An 18,227-nucleotide genomic window follows, 5' to 3' on the forward strand; every position below is an offset into this window, starting at 1 on the left:
ATTTTTATATATTCAATCATATTGACAAAAGAAAAGAAAAAAGGAATTATTACATATATCATATCTTAGGCATGCTAAAGCAAAATTATGATTTGCAACATATGCAAAGAAGACACTTATTTCACTTAAAAAAATTGGACAAAGAGGAAAGAAAAAAAAACTTTTAAGTGTATCAGAACTTATGAGTCTCTACCTCACATCGGGTAATAAAATATTAATGATTTTGAGCGTTCAAATCACAAATCACGCACTACTCAAAGTGTCCAAAACATTTCGCTCCATTTGACTTAGTTTGTGGTCATTTATATATCTATATATATATATCTAACTATCGGTTTACAAAACCATTTATCGTCTATATTTGGTTTGTAACTCGTAACAGTTTATGTCTGCAATCGCACATTACTACGCTTTACCCATCTAGGGAATTTTGAGAAAATAACTTTCACTAGAGGATGTTTCTCCTCTTAGACGGTCTATTTCCAAACTTATTAATCGAATAATTTCAAATTATTTATCCAACACTGGGACACGTCATGAGACCTTTCATTAGGATCACTTTCGTATATGTTTATATGCATGGTTCGGATTTAATTAAAAAAAAAAAAAACTGGTCAAGTCATAGGATACACATGTAGGTGAGAAGGATTCAAGGTGCACTTTCCACAATGGTTTTAGGTTAATTGTTCAGGGATAATATTTGTTATGATGTGGGTTACGTTTAGACCTGCCGATATTTTTTCAATGCATGCCATTACATAATTACATAGGTTATCATTTACATTGATTCAGAAGAAAAGGAAAATTACTTAAATGCACGGCGGTATACTCGACAAAATCTACATTCTCAAATTCGTCAGAAAACTCACTGGTAAAACTATAGCAACCAATACACGTTTAGGGGGAACAGACACGAGCGCTCTTACATATATTCATAATACATTTAATATCATACTTTTACTTTAAAATCATATTCACATACTAATTACATATACATTTCGATGTATTCATTTCTCTCTATATATATTTATAATAAATGCGCACACATTTAAATTAATCATCCCCAACAATAAAATTTTACAAGGTTGCAACATTGTCCAAGAAAACAAATGACTTCCAACATTACATTTGGAAACAAATTAAATTTTATCTGATACCGCGCGTCTATAAATTTTTAACTTTTATATAATCAATTCGTGTTTAAATCATGAAGGAAAAAAAAAACTTTGTGAGGCAGGCACGTAACACAGAGCATTTCTAGATATAACTAGGTAAATCAAAATACAATTTCTGGGCCCAGATCAACTACAAGGTAATCGAAAAACCAAAACAGAAAGGAAAGTGACCAAAGGATTAAAAAAAAAAACTTAAGAGGACGACGGTGAAAGAACGTAATTGAAGTGTCGTCAAATACTGAGTCTTTGTTCATTTCAGCGATAGGTCAAAATGTGATGGAGGACCCAATCATTATCTACTCCATTCATGAATCGTGTCTTGCAACGTCTCAGCTGGTAATTTCAGATCAGAGTTGTACGTTAAATAAATCGTAAGTAACAAGTTCAAAATCGGGGGGGGGGAAGGTTGAAAAAATTAAAAAAAAACTTGAAGAAATGAAGACAGAGAGAGAGATAGAGAAGAAGGAAGACGAAGAATAGGGGCGCCAAAGACTTAAGTGAGAAATAACTAACGCTACAAAGTTAGAAGTCGAATTTCGCTCTCAACAAAATCCATAGCCAAAATATTCTTAACATGCCAAAAGGGTGGTCTACTCAAATACGTAGACTCAAGGGGCGCCCTGCTGCCAAGGATGCAAGTTCTGTGTCCATCAGATCCCAATCCCACAAGAGTTGGCTTGTAAGATTGAAATCCGATCCCCGTATCCGGCCCAGACCAGCAGGATAAAAGGAGAGGGGGAAAGGGACCAGGTAACTGCGTCCCCAATTTTGAAATCTCTAAGTAAAAAAAAATATTCGACCCCTTAGAAAAACTAAGAAGGTTCGAGGACAGTAATGAAACTAGAATAGAAGTATTATCTAAGATATCCCTAACTAATGATTTGCCGAAATAAAAAAAAAATTAAATAAACTGAATTTTGGATCGGTGATTTCTATTCCAAACCTCACCGATAGCTACCCTGCGCAGACACGCCACAGTCTGGGATGTCGTTAATTTCCCTCGTCTAATTAAACTAAGAAAAGAAATGAAAATACTTAAAGGGACTAGGGGTCGACATCCGGGTACGCGAAAATAAATTTCAATAACTAATTGTTTTGATTCTGTACCCAGTCAGAGCTGTCGCCTCCATGAACATTGTAAGCTAGCCCGAGTAGGTAACGTGGGGAAAAAAAAATCTCACGGAGCAGGATATTCTATTTTAAAACCGACCAGAAGATATGATTCACTACAGCCCTGTTGTCTAACTACTATTGTCTTTTCATAATTTATTATTCAATATGTCTAGTCAGCGATTATATGATGCTACCCATTCTATCAGATGGTATTACTATGGTTGATTATTATTATGACACATAAAACTACAAAGTACTACCATAGTCCGACTATATATATCGCCCTCCGGTCCGCGTGATATTATGGTGCAGGGGTCGGAACCTGAGATGTTTGTAGCTATACGTCTGTATTCAATATCTATATATCAACACGCGGCGAAGTATTCACTGGGCTACTATATATTTAACTATATGGGTGTCCTATATTCTATATTCATTTACTACAATATTCATACACTTTATATTCATATTCACATTAATATTCATTTGCCACGACGCTATATTCTACAAACACCCCTGTTTCCTCTATCTACGCCCAGCCTATATACACATTTCATCATAACACTTTAAAACTTATAATCACTACAAACATTTTCCATTCCGATCACCGCACGACAACCTCACTCGAACTCAAGACTCTTTCACCATACACACAATACTATGTAATACCTGGTAGCTTTATTAAGAACGAAAGAAAAAAAAATCCTATGTATGTTCACTGAAAATAGAATTATCTGCGATAATGTTTAATGTTTATAAAATTCTGCATCAACAATGAAATTCTACAGCCACGAAGAAAAATGGACATTTAATATATTTTCAAAGCGAAGAACTAGCATCATATCGCCCAACTTCTGTTAAAAATTTACGCATTGTTTATTTATTTAAATATTTCGGTTTCTAGACTAGGCAGAATGTTGAAATTTTCAGAATATATTAATTTTGGGTCACTTGACCTAACTGTACATTCATATGGGCTGTGAATTATACCTTCCAGGTTTTATTTTGAAAAGAAAGGTCAATTTCACGAAAACTAAATCACTAAGCACCTCGACAGAAGAATGGCGGTTAGTACTGACTTTTGACACTAGGGCTAGCGACGATATAATCAACCCTTGAACAACTGAATGTGACCTTGTACACGGAATTATTATACTATATTACGTTCACTTAATGACGGAGTAATAAAAATTTATCGCATAGTAAATACTACACTGTCCAACACACTCTTTCATCACTTAATTATCACTGTAACTGATACTACATTACAAATATACACATACTACTCGAACTACAAGACACATCATGCCACATTCATACTACACACTACATTAATACATGTTATACTAATAAATATACACAGAAATCATTCAGATTTTACCATGTTAAATCGGCTCTATGAAAGGTAACGAAAGGAAAGAAATGAACAGGGCCAACTGGCTCTTATATTCACTGAATCACATTCTTGAAATCAACCTGTTTAATCGATGCCCTGAGGGGACATATCGGAGTATTAGCTAGCAATAGGACCCCTGCCCTGAAGGGGCAGGAACCCGGAAACAAACTAAATGTTCAACTCATCCCGCTGGAAGCCGGACTCCCAATTTGGGAGTCAGATAGGAGCCCCTACTGTAAATTTACACGTGCATTATTCTACCTATCTTAACTACAAAGAAATTAAATACCGCCATGTATGAAAAAAGAAATCACTCGCTACCTACATAAACAAATCTATAATGGACAGGTCTTGTAACCCTCAATTAGTAGGAAAATTGGGAGGTAGAAATATGATGGGAAACACTGATCTTCTGAACCGGTTTTGGGAAAAGAAAGACGGAAATCACACTACTGTTGAATCCTGTCCATAGCGATCCGCAGATGAAAACATGGCGTCACTGTTGCACTTACTATTTCAGCTTTTTTTTTAGTCCAGTTTTGACTATGAAATTTAATAGTTTTTTGGCTCCTAGAGACTTCCAACGATTTTAGGTGTTAATGAAATCCAAATGTTACCTTGTTTGCAGCTTTCTCACTCCGTTGCGACCTTTTAAGCTCGACGATCGAAATCTGGCTGTTGTCAGCAAGATTTTCCGGCTTGGAATGGAATAATTGCGCCCTAATATCATCGCGTGGGTTTATCAGCCAATCAAAACTAAGCATTTTGGCGGTGGGGCTTTGAAGCGAATAAAATTTGGTAAAATCTGGATCAAACTAGATTTTAGAAGGACCTAGGTATCTAAAAGAGAGGTGAAGGGTGGTCCTGAAAATTCTGTCGAATTTTAGATTGGTTATTTGATCTGGAAAGTTCCGTCCAATAGTGGATCTATGTTTTCAGATAGCACTGACACCGTAAGAACTGTAATAATCCATTTACATATCCATATACAAAACTTATAACTAATTTAAAATATAAATAAAGGTATTGATTCCCAAAACTATAACTCCTAATGAATTTTTTACAGTTTTTCCATGTTAATTTGAAATAGAATAACAAATAAAATTACGGATTATCTGAACAGCCAGAAATTTTTTGTTAAACGTCAAGTACAGTCGGTGCAAAAAATTTCGGGCACCCTCCTATTAAAAACATAATTTCACTAGACTGTAATGGCATATTACAAACTGTTATCTTATGAAATGTAAAAAAAATACTGAAGGCACATAACATTAGTGACACCGTTGATTTGTGCATTTCAATGTGCAATCGAATTCAGAAAAGTGCTTAAGAACATCTACAGCTTTGAGGAATGAACGGCGAAATACTTCACGAATTTCGGAAAGGCTAATGAAAACCACATTAGAACTTATGGCTTTGCAAAATTAGTTATCAAGGCCTACATAAGAAAGAGTACAATAAATCAAAGTTATTTCGGTAATATTTATTATTTAAAGACTTCAGTTTGTCGTAATTCTAAACTCAGTTAAAAACAGTCAATAATGACATCTCTCTTTTATGACTCTACTAAAAAAATCCCAGTACCTGGGATGGAAAGAGATAATATTAAAAGAATATACTAAAGATAAATTAATTATTATTCTGACCAGAGGAAATATCTCTATTACCTACATTAATATGAATATACACATTAACGTTTGCGGAAGATAACGTTACATTATGGAAACTCTTAGGAAATAAAGAAATGCCTACTCTGGTCAAAAAAATTATTATTATTTAAAGATAAAATTGAATCTAGAAATAAATGACAATTATGTATGTTCTTATATTTTAAGATATTTTCATTAATCAATTAATTAATCCTCAGCTCTGCTTGTACCATTTTCGCTGCTTGATAGATTATAGTTTAACGTTACTAATCAGCACGAAGATAATAAACATCAAACATGATCTATTAAGAAGATTCGAACAACTGCTAGAATTGCCATCCGAGGTAAGAATCGAGATTGACATCGAATCTAGAAACATGGATACAGATAAAAAAAATGTACATTCTCTCAGTATTGAACATCCCCCTCAAGGGCTTTGGTACGAAGAAACTCTTTACTAGGGGAAAGTTAAAATCCCTGGTTGCTATATTACGATTGGTATTTTATATTTGTATTAAGAAAATCTTAAAAAATTTAATACATTTTCGTGAGCCAGGATGGCTCGGGTCCCACCCTGCCCTCGCCTTGGGCGCTCATGCAGTGCAGCCCAAATTTTCAATTATCAGCTCCCCCTGAAAATGTTAGCTACCATTCTGCGAAAATAAATATACCATTATATCCCCAAACACACCTTTCACTATCCAAATTTGCCATTCTTCAGTTTCAATGTACTAATTTCGATGAAAAATTGTCCTGGCTCCCATAATCTTATCGGTGCAACCTGCTCCCCAAGGAAATTTACGGAGAACCTTCGTTAGCCATTTGGCTACAAAGAAGCGTGATGTTCACAATAGTTTTTAAATTCAAAGATGTTATCCACTTGCACCATCTTTAATTTTCGGCCTATCAAGGAGCTAGGCAAAAATATTTTGCTCAGTCATAGCTGTAGTGTGCTGTTGTTGTCTATTTATACGAAGCAACTTAGGTCTCTTTTTTAACAGCCATAATTTTGTTTCCCACACAGATAGTACTTTGAAACTTGTCTTCATTGCTAATCTTCACAAGATAATGGCTCATATTAAAATACCTATATTTAATCTACGATCTAGAGGGTCGTGAAAACCTTTTTAAAACAATGTGGGAACTCTAACTCTATGACCTATGGAGCCCGGAAGTTCAATGTTGCGTTCACAAATCCTCTCTAGTGACTTCTGTCCTTAGCCAACTGGATCCAGTTTCTACTTTGAATTCTTATTTCTGCAAGGTCCATCTTAATATTGTCTTCCCATCTGCGCCTAGGTCTTCCTAATGGTCGTTTTTCCGATTAGATTTTCGATTAGTAGAAACTTTCAAAGTGTTCATACTTTTTTTCGTTCAGGCTACATGACCTGCTTACCTGAGCCTCCTAGATTTGATGACCCTAACAATGTTTGGTAAACGGTATAAATTATGTAGTTCATTGTTATGAAACAAATTTTGGGACTCACTCATATAAACTAATAGTGTAGTTCCTGTAGATATGGAAACTTAAAATTTGTCCCAAGTAAAAATCCGGAAACTGGAAATTTATAAGAATGAAAATTAGGGGATAAGGGCAAAATAAATTTATAATTTTCTGGAGTTTCTATGGAAGTATTGTAAAACGATGTCAAGTCCTATTGAAATCCGAAAATTGGAAAACGAAATTTGCAACTTTAAAGCTGTGAACAAGTTTTATACGTGACACCTCGAGACGATTTTTTGCCTGGCAACTTGTTCTCAGCACAATGTTAAAAATGTTTAGAGATTTTAAACAATACCAAGTTCTATTCAAATCCTGGAAATTTCTGCGATTTACGGATTTGAATAGAACTTGGTATTGTTTAAAATCTCTAAACATTTTCAAATCTCTGTCTCAGAACAAAGTGATAAATATACGACAATTTCATTCTCACAATTATGTTTTTGGTGTTGCTTTTTTCTTTCCATTCTTTCTTTTCTTTTTTTAAACTAAGGGTTGTCAACTGGAGAGTATATTACGGTATTTTTGTGAGGTTTTCTTCAAGGTTTAAAATACAATTATTCCCCATGTATAAGATTATAAACGTGTGCCAGTAATTTTATTTTTCAAAGTTGCCAACCCTATCTAACCCGATAAATGCATTTTAGTACTTACTGCGTTAATATTTAATATACGTGTTTGTTTCAGTTTCATACATTAATATGATATATTTACATTATCTATGCATTTGATTTTTTTTAAATTTAAGTTTGGAAAATATTTGTTACGTGTTGTGTTTTATAGTGTTCTTCCTAATACTCTATATAACATAACTAAGTGAACATAACGTAACGGAGAGTTAATTTAAATATTACACTTCATTTCCTTGAATCAAGGCATTGCCAAACTTTAACATTAAAAATCCCTTTCCTCAAGCTCCTTTAATTAACTCAACATGCTATTTAACAAGCATGTTGATTTTGTATCCTCCGTTAACGAAACAGTTTCTAACAATGGAGCCAGGAGCTGGCAGAGACAAAGATAGAGAGAGAAAGAAAGAAAGCGTTAACGCCCAAGCGCAGAACCAGAAGCACAGGAAGAACAACAGGGAAGTGCTGAGAGCAAACACAAAAGCTTTCATGCTTTTTTCTTCAAAACTTTTTACAAACACAAAACGAGCACGTGGGAAGGCAAATGATGTTTGCACAATTGCAAGTAAAATAGCTCCAATGAGAGCATCAATGGAAAAAAACGAAAAAGTTTAGCAGCACAGTGGATGCTGTGATGGTGTTTCCCTGGTTTAATATAGGCTTGTCTGATTTCATTTCTACTGCAAATTCCGAGTAATAGCAGATACAGTGTCTCAGTGGTGGAATAACCGTATCTAGTGCGACGAATCCTTGGTTTGATGCTATTCTATTTGATGTTATGATGAACATTTATCTCAGAACTGTCCTTTCCGACCACACCCCATTAGTCTTGTCATCCATTCGTTTCCTTTATCTTAAGAGTGTAACGTAAAACGTTAAAATATACAGTAGTTTTCATTTCATTTCACGAAGGAATGTCCTTAGACCGATCTTGCTGGTAAAGTAATATTTCACGGTAGTATATATATATATATATATATATATATATATATATATATATATATATATATATATATATATATATATATATATATATATATATATATATAAATTGAAGTGACTATGTTTGTGACTTTATACCGTTTGAACCATCTGACCGATCTCGATTAAATTTTCAACATAGATGAGGTTCGGACCTGGAATGGGTTTTATCATTACATATCGACGGTGCAACTTAGGGAAGGGGGAGAGAAGATATATATATATATATATATATATATATATATATATATATATATATATATATTTAATAAATGATCGAAAATGACCGATACGATATTAGTGTAAAATCCATAATTTTCGGGGTCTGAGATGAACAGTGACACTTCAATGCCGTTTAAATCCAAATTCAGCCCCTCAACTTGGAGGAGGGGTATAAATAGTTTTTTGGGGGTTCGCTGAGATTAACAGTGAACTCTTCCGATGCCGTTTAAATCCAAATGCAACCCTTTATGTCCAAAATGAAAAGTATTCTCCCCCTGCGAAAAACTTGAATTCTAGTAATGAATAAATAAATAAAATAACACTCTTTGCACTCAGCGCCGCTCCTTTATAAACTCCATATTTAAAAATTCTTAAACCGTTTGAACAGTTGTGTTGAGCGTAGAAGTGATATTTTATATCAGTATTTCAGAAATGTACTTTGGTTTTACATTTTCTTGTACGTAAGAATAGCATACTGTATCAATATCACAATAATTAAACTCTCAATATTTTTTATCCAGTTTTATTTCTTTCATGCTATTTTATGCATTCTACGTATGTAACCATCTTGATTTGTTAACAGCGAACAATACGAGTATTACATTTTTATTGTATGAGTTTTTTTTCTTTGGAAAGTTCAGAATGAGCTGGTTCTTTTTGTCTCATGAATACACATGTATGCATTTGCTGTTAGGTTTATAAGGGACAAATGTACTCACAATGTGAGGAGATAAGACGACGGATAAACCTGTGAATGCAGATGCAGAATGTCCATGCATTTGTGCAACATGATCACGGTGAAGATGACTGGAGTCGATCACGTTAACACTCAGCTATTGAAACGTCTTACTCTTGAGAACTGACAGAAAACATATCGTAAAATTGAGGAATAGCATCTTTCGTGGAAACTGTGAACACAATAATTTTTAAACATGTACAGACTCGGGAATCGAGTACATATTGGATTCCAAGACAGCCCCGCATACTATCTACCGTACGTCATATATATCCTATAGGAAATTGTTTGGAAATTGCTTCTACATCCTACTTATAAACTACATTTCACTCCAGTCAATTTAACTACTTTGGATTCTTAACGCGATTTCGGAGATCATCATTACAGCAGTGATAAAGATGTTAAGGATATAATACGATGTTTGCTCCAGAATACTGAGGAGTCTCTCTACGCTGCTACTAACAAGGGAAGAGAATGAGATTATATATAGAAGTGAAAGATGGTTTATATACCAATCGAAACCACTAATGACGCCTATTACAAAACTGTAATTTAAAAAATTTTCAGAATACGACAGGCACGTAGCGAAGGGGGGGGGGGGTCCGGGGGGGTCCGGACCCCCCCCCTTCGAGACCAGAAATGAAAAAAATTAAGGAAGGATAAAACAAAATGAAATGACAAAAAGAAGGATCAGCGTTAAAAATTAAAAATAAAACTACAGGAAGCTTTTGCTTACTCTTTCTTATGAGGAGATTTGTATTACTTGCAATATGGTGGCGAGGTAAGCGAGATATTCTGGAAGAGTCATGGAATTTGAAATTTCAAGAAAAGTTATGGAATTCTCAGAATTCCTGCTACTATTCAGGGAGATTTCAAGCTTTCGAAAGCATAAGTGCAGTTGTGTAACAGCGTGGACATTTTTAATCATCACTTTTCGTCATCGCATCCTTGCAGTATCAAACATGTTATTTCAAGGACAATTTTCTGTTGCTCCTTTAACCTGTCATTTGGAACCAACAGTAGTTGACGGAATAATAAAACAAAAATTATGTTGAAAGAAAGTTCTGTTAGCATTTGATTCAACAGAGAAAGGAACACATATATTGTAAAACTAGTTGAATATACACATGCTTCGCACAGGGACTGTATTTGGAAGTCAACGCCTGTGGGAGTATCACCATTGATATCAGCGACCGCGAAAACTATGGATTTGGTACTAATATCGTTCATTTTGGGCTATTTTTTTTATATGTCTCGGTATCCACCCCCCGCTGACTCCCGGCCCGCATACTTGCAAGACATCGCTAATGGAAGTGTCACCATTGATTTCAGCGACCGCGAAAACTATGGACTTGACACTAATATCGGTCATTTTGGATTACTTTTATATGTCTTGGTATCTCACCCCCCTGGTGACCCCCGGCCCGGAGCCGAATAGCGTGAATTTGGAAGTTAATGCAACTGGAGTTTCACCATTGATTTCAGCGACCGCGAAAATATGAATTCGACACGAATAGCTCAAGTGGTAGAGCGTTGTCTTCGGATTCGGGAGGTCGTGGCTTCGAATCCCGCTGCCTACCATCCTGACTGAGGTTTTCCAGGGTTTCCCTCAGTCCTACCAGGCAAATGCAGGGATGGCACCTACTAAACAGGCCCTGGCCGATACCTTCCCAAATCCTTTCCATTGTTAATGTTGTTGGATATTCAATGTAAAATGGCCTCTGAACTGTATCTGGTGATTGTTAAATAAATAAATATCGGTCATTTTCTACTACTTTTTTTTACATGTCCCGGTAAACGCCCCCTGAGACCCCTCTGGTTCGAATTTCGACAAAAACGTTTAACTCTGGTCTGGAGCCTGGACCAAGGTTTTCGTGACTAAAATTTTGGTAACTCTCGGTCAATTTGTCTGGTTCCCAAGCTGGTTCCGGTAAACGCCCCCCTGAGACCCCACTGTTTCGAAATTTAAAAAAAACGCTTCGTCTTGATCTGGGGTCTGGGCCAAGGCACCCCTGACCAAAATTTGGTCACTCTCGATCCAATCGTCTGGTCCCCAGGCCGCACACAGACAGACAGACAAACACAAACAAACTCTTTATTTTATTTATATTAGAAGATAGTTTACAAGACAGTATTCAGTATGTACTTTTTATAATAATTGAGGTCATAACGAAAGGAAAATTGTTATATTTGAATAAACAGGAGAAGGACGTATATATTGCAAAATCTTTTTCAATACTTTTTTTTATTATTTTGCTCGAAATTTCTTCATAGTTTGTTATTAAAATACTTGCCAACATATCCTCATTTTATTGTCCTAACAAACCAATATATGTTGATAGTAAAGTAGTTTAGATTGATCGAGCTCCTGGGCCTTCAGAATTTCATGTCACTCCCCCCCCCCCCGTTAAACGAACCAATATATGTTCCAGTAAAATAGTTTAGAGTGATTGAGCCCCTTTTGTGATGACCACAGTATTTCATGTCACGGACCCCCCCCCTTCACGAAATCCTGGCTACGTGCCTGTGTACGAGTTATATGAATATACATTGTGTCCAGAAAATCCGTTTCCACCCCTAGAAATCGCAAACGATGAATCAGATGCCAAAACGGGGAAAGAAGTGTTTGATCATTTTAAAAGTACAACGTATCAAAGTAAAAAATGTTTTCCCAGGTCCACCCGCAGCGTCCCAGGCGGGTCGAACTCAAAAATTGCAAACGGTAAGGGGGTCAAAAGTGTACTATAGTTTCCCCTATTCAACAAGATAATAATCAGGGTAAAGGTCAATAACAACTTTCTTAATACAGGTGCTCTTGTTTAAACACAATATTCAGATAATATATATTTATCAAATTTTAATCGAAAGAGATTTCGTTCACTGCGTACAAAGTTAGTTTACTTTGAATTATTATTTTGCTTGAACGTTAAACATTTTATCTTTCAACACAGTAAATTAAGTTCAAGAATTACTCACCCGACTATCTAACAAAAGATCCTTAAATCATGTTATAGATCAATCTGAAATAAGAAAATAAGAATTAATCAATTAGTTGTTATACATATTAATATAGTAAAATTGCTGAAGTCGTCATCACATAACGTATCATCACTTTAACGCTTATCTAAAAGGGAAAAAAGCTCTTGGCGCACCAACACTTAGGGACCAGAGCCTACCAGTTAACCTGTACATAGCACTCATGTATGTTCGGCACACCAGCAATTCTTTCTGCTTATAATGGCTTTTTAGAGTGAAGTTCTCTACTTCTTTCTTTACAAGTAATTCTCAATCCTCGTCACAACTCTGGGTATACGCCACGTTGCCAACACCATCCATCTCTCCTAGGACCAAACTCTGTACTGCTTGACTTTGCTGGTTTCATGAGAAGCAATATTGAAGTGCGGTTAGGACTTTGGCATATAATGCTTATTTTGTGAATCTCGTTGCGTAACTATTATAATAATGAAATTATTCTGTAAAATTTTCATGTAACATGCATTATGGAAATTTGCTTACAATGACTAGAAAATATGTACCAAACGCTGTGTTCAATACATGTTTTCACTAAATCTTGAAGTAATGCTCCCTCCACTTACTTTCTTTTTGCACTTAGCACTTAGCATGAACTCCTCTTGTGCCACTTCATGGTCTAGTGACTAACGCGAGTGTTTTCTGTGTGCGGGATTCCACTTTCTTCAGTCTGGCTATGGTTGTGTCATGTAGTTCGACAATTAAGGTTTTGTCGTCTCGAAAGTGTGTCCTGAAACCGGTATCACATCTGGGAAAGTGTATGTTTCTGTTGGAACTGAACCAAGTGTCCTGTATTTATTTGTCATTGACAAGATATAGAGTTGTCTCTTCCAGAGACATACGCAGAAATTTATTTCAGGGGACTCAAATTCAATATGAGGGTAAATTATAATAAAATTTGTAAAATTACCTCTTAAATTAGATTAAGTTTACAGTAAAGTCAGGATTTCATGGGGGTTCGAATCTACTTCCTGCGTAAGTCCCTAGTTTCTTCCTGTTGTTTGGTACAAGAGAAATGTCTAATCTTACTTAGAAACTGTAATAAAACATCAATGTTAACAACATGTAAAATGATAGAGAAGGTAAATTTATTTAAATGCGTAGGAAAGCAGTGGTAACAAATAAAAGCTTAGATGAAGTAATATAAATTAGTAGGAAGTGCTTCTCAATGCTCGATATAAACCCATATCTTCACAGCTGATATCAATTAAATAGGAACTAAAAGAAAAATCTATGAAACATAATTCTACCTTTTGCATTGCATAGTTATTATTTGCTTATGCTAGCTAATTTCCTCCTGTTATATTTGGTGGCATCTTATGTAATTATAACGCTTGTCTACCGGTAAATTTATTAAGTTTTTATTAGAAAATTTCTTATACTGTTTCTCACTACACAGTGATTGTAGCAATCAAATAAGAATTCAAATTATTTTACAAAACTTTCACATATCTATATATTCTTCTAGTCTCACACTGATTAATTATCAACATGATCTCTCACCTACTATTTCACCTAATTAAACTTTATTACGTAGATAGGCTGACCAACAACATTATATATTTTATCCTTCTGTTCCTGTAAAGTTCGTACCCTTTCTATCATAGTATATTATGTCTATGTAATTAATCACTTCTAATATCTATTAGAAGTGAAAATAAATTGATAAATCTGAAATGAAAACAGAAGCTAATAGTTTTGATAACATAGTTTTCGAAGAAAACTTTTAGTGCAACACTGCAGAAAAAAATACAGAATCTAACGTTACTTTTAGACACAGTAGGACACTGTACACATTACCGACTCTCTTTGAACACCTCGAGATGACACATATTCACCCCTTGTAGATACTGTGTTGTCCAAATATGTCCCAGATGTATGTACAAAATGTGCAAAATTTATGTCATCACTTTGTTTTCGAACTGTTTGCCGAGAAGTCGCTTAGCTTTGAGAAGCTCCATAACCACGCGTACAAACTCCCATATTTGAACTAGTTTTTTTTTTTTAAGTTTGAAATATTAAGCTTTAAAACAAAATTTTGTTCCCATGGAATTCCTTTAGATCAAACATATAACAAGTGATATATAACTCAGTTTCGGTAAAAAAAAAAAAAAAAAAAAGTTTGGCCGCTTCCGATACTAGGGGCCTCAAGTGTTTTAAATGTGCCATACTAGATACTGTTTTCGGAGAATGAACACTTTTGAACACACGAAGCACACTTTATAAACACACGCTTGATATATTTCCCTCTCTCAATATCTGTACTAAAAGCGTTTAAATGCTGTTTTATTTTTCAGAGTGAAGAAGGGTTGGGCGCATTCGGCAAGTTGTTGAATTTAAAACAGATAACAGCTACAGATAAACAAACATAATGTTGACAATAACGGAAACGTTTTACGGTGAGTAGGAAACTACTCTACGGAAAATATGCGCGAGATGAATAAGATTCTAGTTGGGAAGTCTTTTAAAAAAGTATTGGGAGATCAAGAAGCATGTGGAAGAACACTAAAGTAAGATCTTATGAAAGTGGGTAACGACAATCTCGAATGGATTAGCTTAGCACAAGATACGATACATGGCATGTACTTTGTTTTCGTAGCGATAAATCTCCAAGTTTATTAAACTATAGAGTATATTGTGTTAGCATGTAAAATCGTATAAGTTTACATTATTGGGAAACAAAACACGTCAGACAGGATTTGGTGGTAATTTTTTGCTCTTTATTCAAAACTACTTTACAACGTGCCTAGCTGTAATCTTTCTGACGTAAAGTTAATTACAAGCTACTCCGGATGCTCAACAGCATCAACTTGTATTTTAACGCCGTGATTTCACATTTCAAAGTTTAAGAGCTTCATACACCCACTTTTCTAACGCAGGTTTGACTATCTTTTAGTCTAGTAAGTTAAGACGACAATTTAATTCCGTATCGTGTTTTAACCCTCGAGATATATTGCTAGAAAAAATCTTATTGTCTCAAATTCTTTGATAGCTTTTTTCTCTCTCGAAGTAAAAAAAGCAAGTCTTCTTTTATTTTCTCTATGATTTTTCTGTTGCTGTGTACGTATATATAAAAGTCATGGTTTAAAAGCTAAGCAATATTGAATACGCTCAAATTTAATTTCCTCTCTGGGTTCTAAAATGAATAGTTTGTAAAGAAGCTGAAAAAGCTACTGAGATATAGTGTCTCTGCAGCTATTTCCAGAGTTACAATTCATTACCTTACTGAAAATGACAGTAGTTTTGGCTTGTAAAACAAGCAAGATTGTTAACGATTTTTGTTATCTACTTTCGAGCGATGATAGGAGAGAAGGAAATATGGTAATCATGAAAAAATATAGGGTGCATCAAAAAGAACTTTACAAGTTTGGAAACAAATATTGATTTCTTCGTTTATCTTACAGAAATGGTTTCGGTGTCATTTTGTAGCAAAACACATCGAGTTTTGACTTTTATAGTACATTGGTTCATAAACAAGCCACGGCAAGCGCTAGCATCCCCCCCAGAAGGCCTACTCTTTATCAGTGGCATGAGTATTTTATTGACTCTGGATGTTCGGTAAGACACAACAAATCTTGAGGTCGTCCCAGTACGTGTGAAGACGTATTGGAGCAAGTGAGGGAAAGCTTTGTGAGCAGTCCTACAAAATCAACCCGGCGTGCATATCGACAGCTGAGCGTCCCACACATGACAGTTTGGCGTGTGTTGAGAAAACGGTTGTTCTGATTGTTTTAATTACATTCTGTAGCTTCAGTTTCCTTTAGTAAACGTGCTGAATGAAGTAGGATTCTTTAATTTGTAGTTACTATATTATGTTTGTTTAAGTTAACAGAAAAACAATTAAAGAAAATTCATCTGATGGACGTAAATTAACTCTTTCTGTAGGCAATTCTTAATGTTAATGTTTTGCAAAACGATAAGAAATTAAGAACTCATGATTGGAATTTATTTTCATTTTTCTATTTACTTGCATTTCAAGAGCTGTGTGACACACTTCAAATTCCATACATGAACACCGACGATAGAAGAGAAGGAAGTATGGTAATTCCATTAAAAAAATAAGATTTCAAACATATTTACGTGTTTCATGCAAAAAAAAAAAAAAACACGTACCAAGATATTGAAAAAAATAACTTATGGATGTCTTTCCGTCTGTCTGCCTTTTTATCCGTCTTGATATATATGCACTCATCTAGAAGGTACACCACTCAACTACCCGAATCAAATTTTAATTTAAAGAAAAAAGGTAATGGTAATGCTTTATCTCTTCTGGACAATATTAGCAGAATATTCTTTCCTCGCACGGGGAGAACAGGTTTCATTTTGAACACAAAAGGCTGAATTTGGATTTAAACGGCATCGGAAGTGTCGGTGTTCATCTCAGCGATCCCGAAAACTATGAATTCGACACTAATATCGGTCATTGTTTATCATTTTAAAACCCTATACAAAACATTAATGTTTTACATTCAATCAAAATAATAATATATTTTACATATTCAATCATTACCTAGGTATAGTAAATACTCCCTGTTTTCCTTTTTCTTTCTTCTTTTTAAATCAATTAATCTAGCACAAAAACTCTAGGACGATTACAATTTCAGCAATACACAAATTTATAAAAATCATACTCATGTCAGATACAAAGGCAGAATATCTCAAGTATAATCATGTGTGCATTAAAAATCTCAATAGTAGATCTCATCACAATCATCACCATCAGTTTCTGAAGAAACTCAGGCATAGCAAATTTCCTGAATACTTTTCTTTCTAATGAAGGACGACAGATCATGAAGAGAATAGGAAAAAGAACATATAGCATGTTTGGCCATCTTATTCGGCTCTCCGATTGGATCACCGTGTTGAGAGAGGAAGAGGCAGAAGGAAAACCAGAAAGGGGAAGACCAAGGATAGAATATCTAGATGCAGTTACGAAGAAGAGACCTTATCAACTATAAAACAGCTCTTCCAAGGGAGAGAAAAGTTTTGAAATTTCTATGTTGCCCATCAACCTATTGTTGAGATGAGAAAGATTTTTCTCGCAGAAGATCTAATTATTTCTCTAGAGCTCATTAATAAAGGTAACATTTTAATCGTTTTATAATCATTATACAGCATATTATACACAATTAAGTATCTTTATTAATCTTCTCCTCCCTTGCCATATCCTCCTCATTCTCATCCTCTGAGCGTATCGTTACATCAATAATATATCTGTTAGTCCCATCCTCTACAGCCAAATTAGGCTTTAACTTATCTCTCTCTATACAAAGCTCTAACTCATCTCCCGCCTTAAACCCCTTAAATTATAAATGGCTATTGAACTTATTCGCCATAAAATCATGTCGGTAAATCCTACGATTTGCACGAAGAATATGTTTTCCTACAACATGCACTATTGTTTTCCACCATTTTCCCCACAATTCCTTTCTGTTCCCGCACTAATGCCACTTTTACTCCGTAGGTGTTGGTGTGAACTCTTAAAGCATTAATGAATCTATTTTCTACCAACAATTCATCTTCAAACAAACAAATAAAAAAAATATTAATAAGATTCTTTTCAAAATATTTGATCCCCTTCCCTTGGCTCGTTTCTTGACACAATTCCTAAAAGTGTTTATATTTACAAATTATTTTAGTTTTATTTAAAATCATAAGACTACATAGTCTTCCAATATTTAACTTATTTAGTAACTTATCTCCAAATTATATTCAAAGTTAATTCTCCGACTAGCTTTGATAAAGACTTATCTTTTTCAATCGCTCAAAGTGTATAAATAAATATTAATTAAACT

At 34.8% G+C, this 18,227-nt stretch overlaps 1 protein-coding gene across 1 annotated transcript in view; it reads right to left on the bottom strand.

Moving 5' to 3' along the window:
* Positions 1-18,227, bottom strand: part of LOC145674883 (neurensin-1-like) — a 467,202-nt gene that overhangs the window by 183,670 nt on the left and 265,305 nt on the right. The window contains exon 2 of the mRNA XM_081745130.1: positions 12,379-12,422. The gene's annotated coding sequence lies outside the window, so the exon portion shown is untranslated. The remainder of the gene's footprint in view (positions 1-12,378; positions 12,423-18,227) is intronic.

This window comes from Thermobia domestica, chromosome 18, assembly GCF_964235325.1.
Source record: "Thermobia domestica chromosome 18, izTheDome1.hap1.1, whole genome shotgun sequence".
In the NCBI taxonomy this organism is placed as follows: Eukaryota; Metazoa; Arthropoda; class Insecta; order Zygentoma; family Lepismatidae; genus Thermobia; species Thermobia domestica.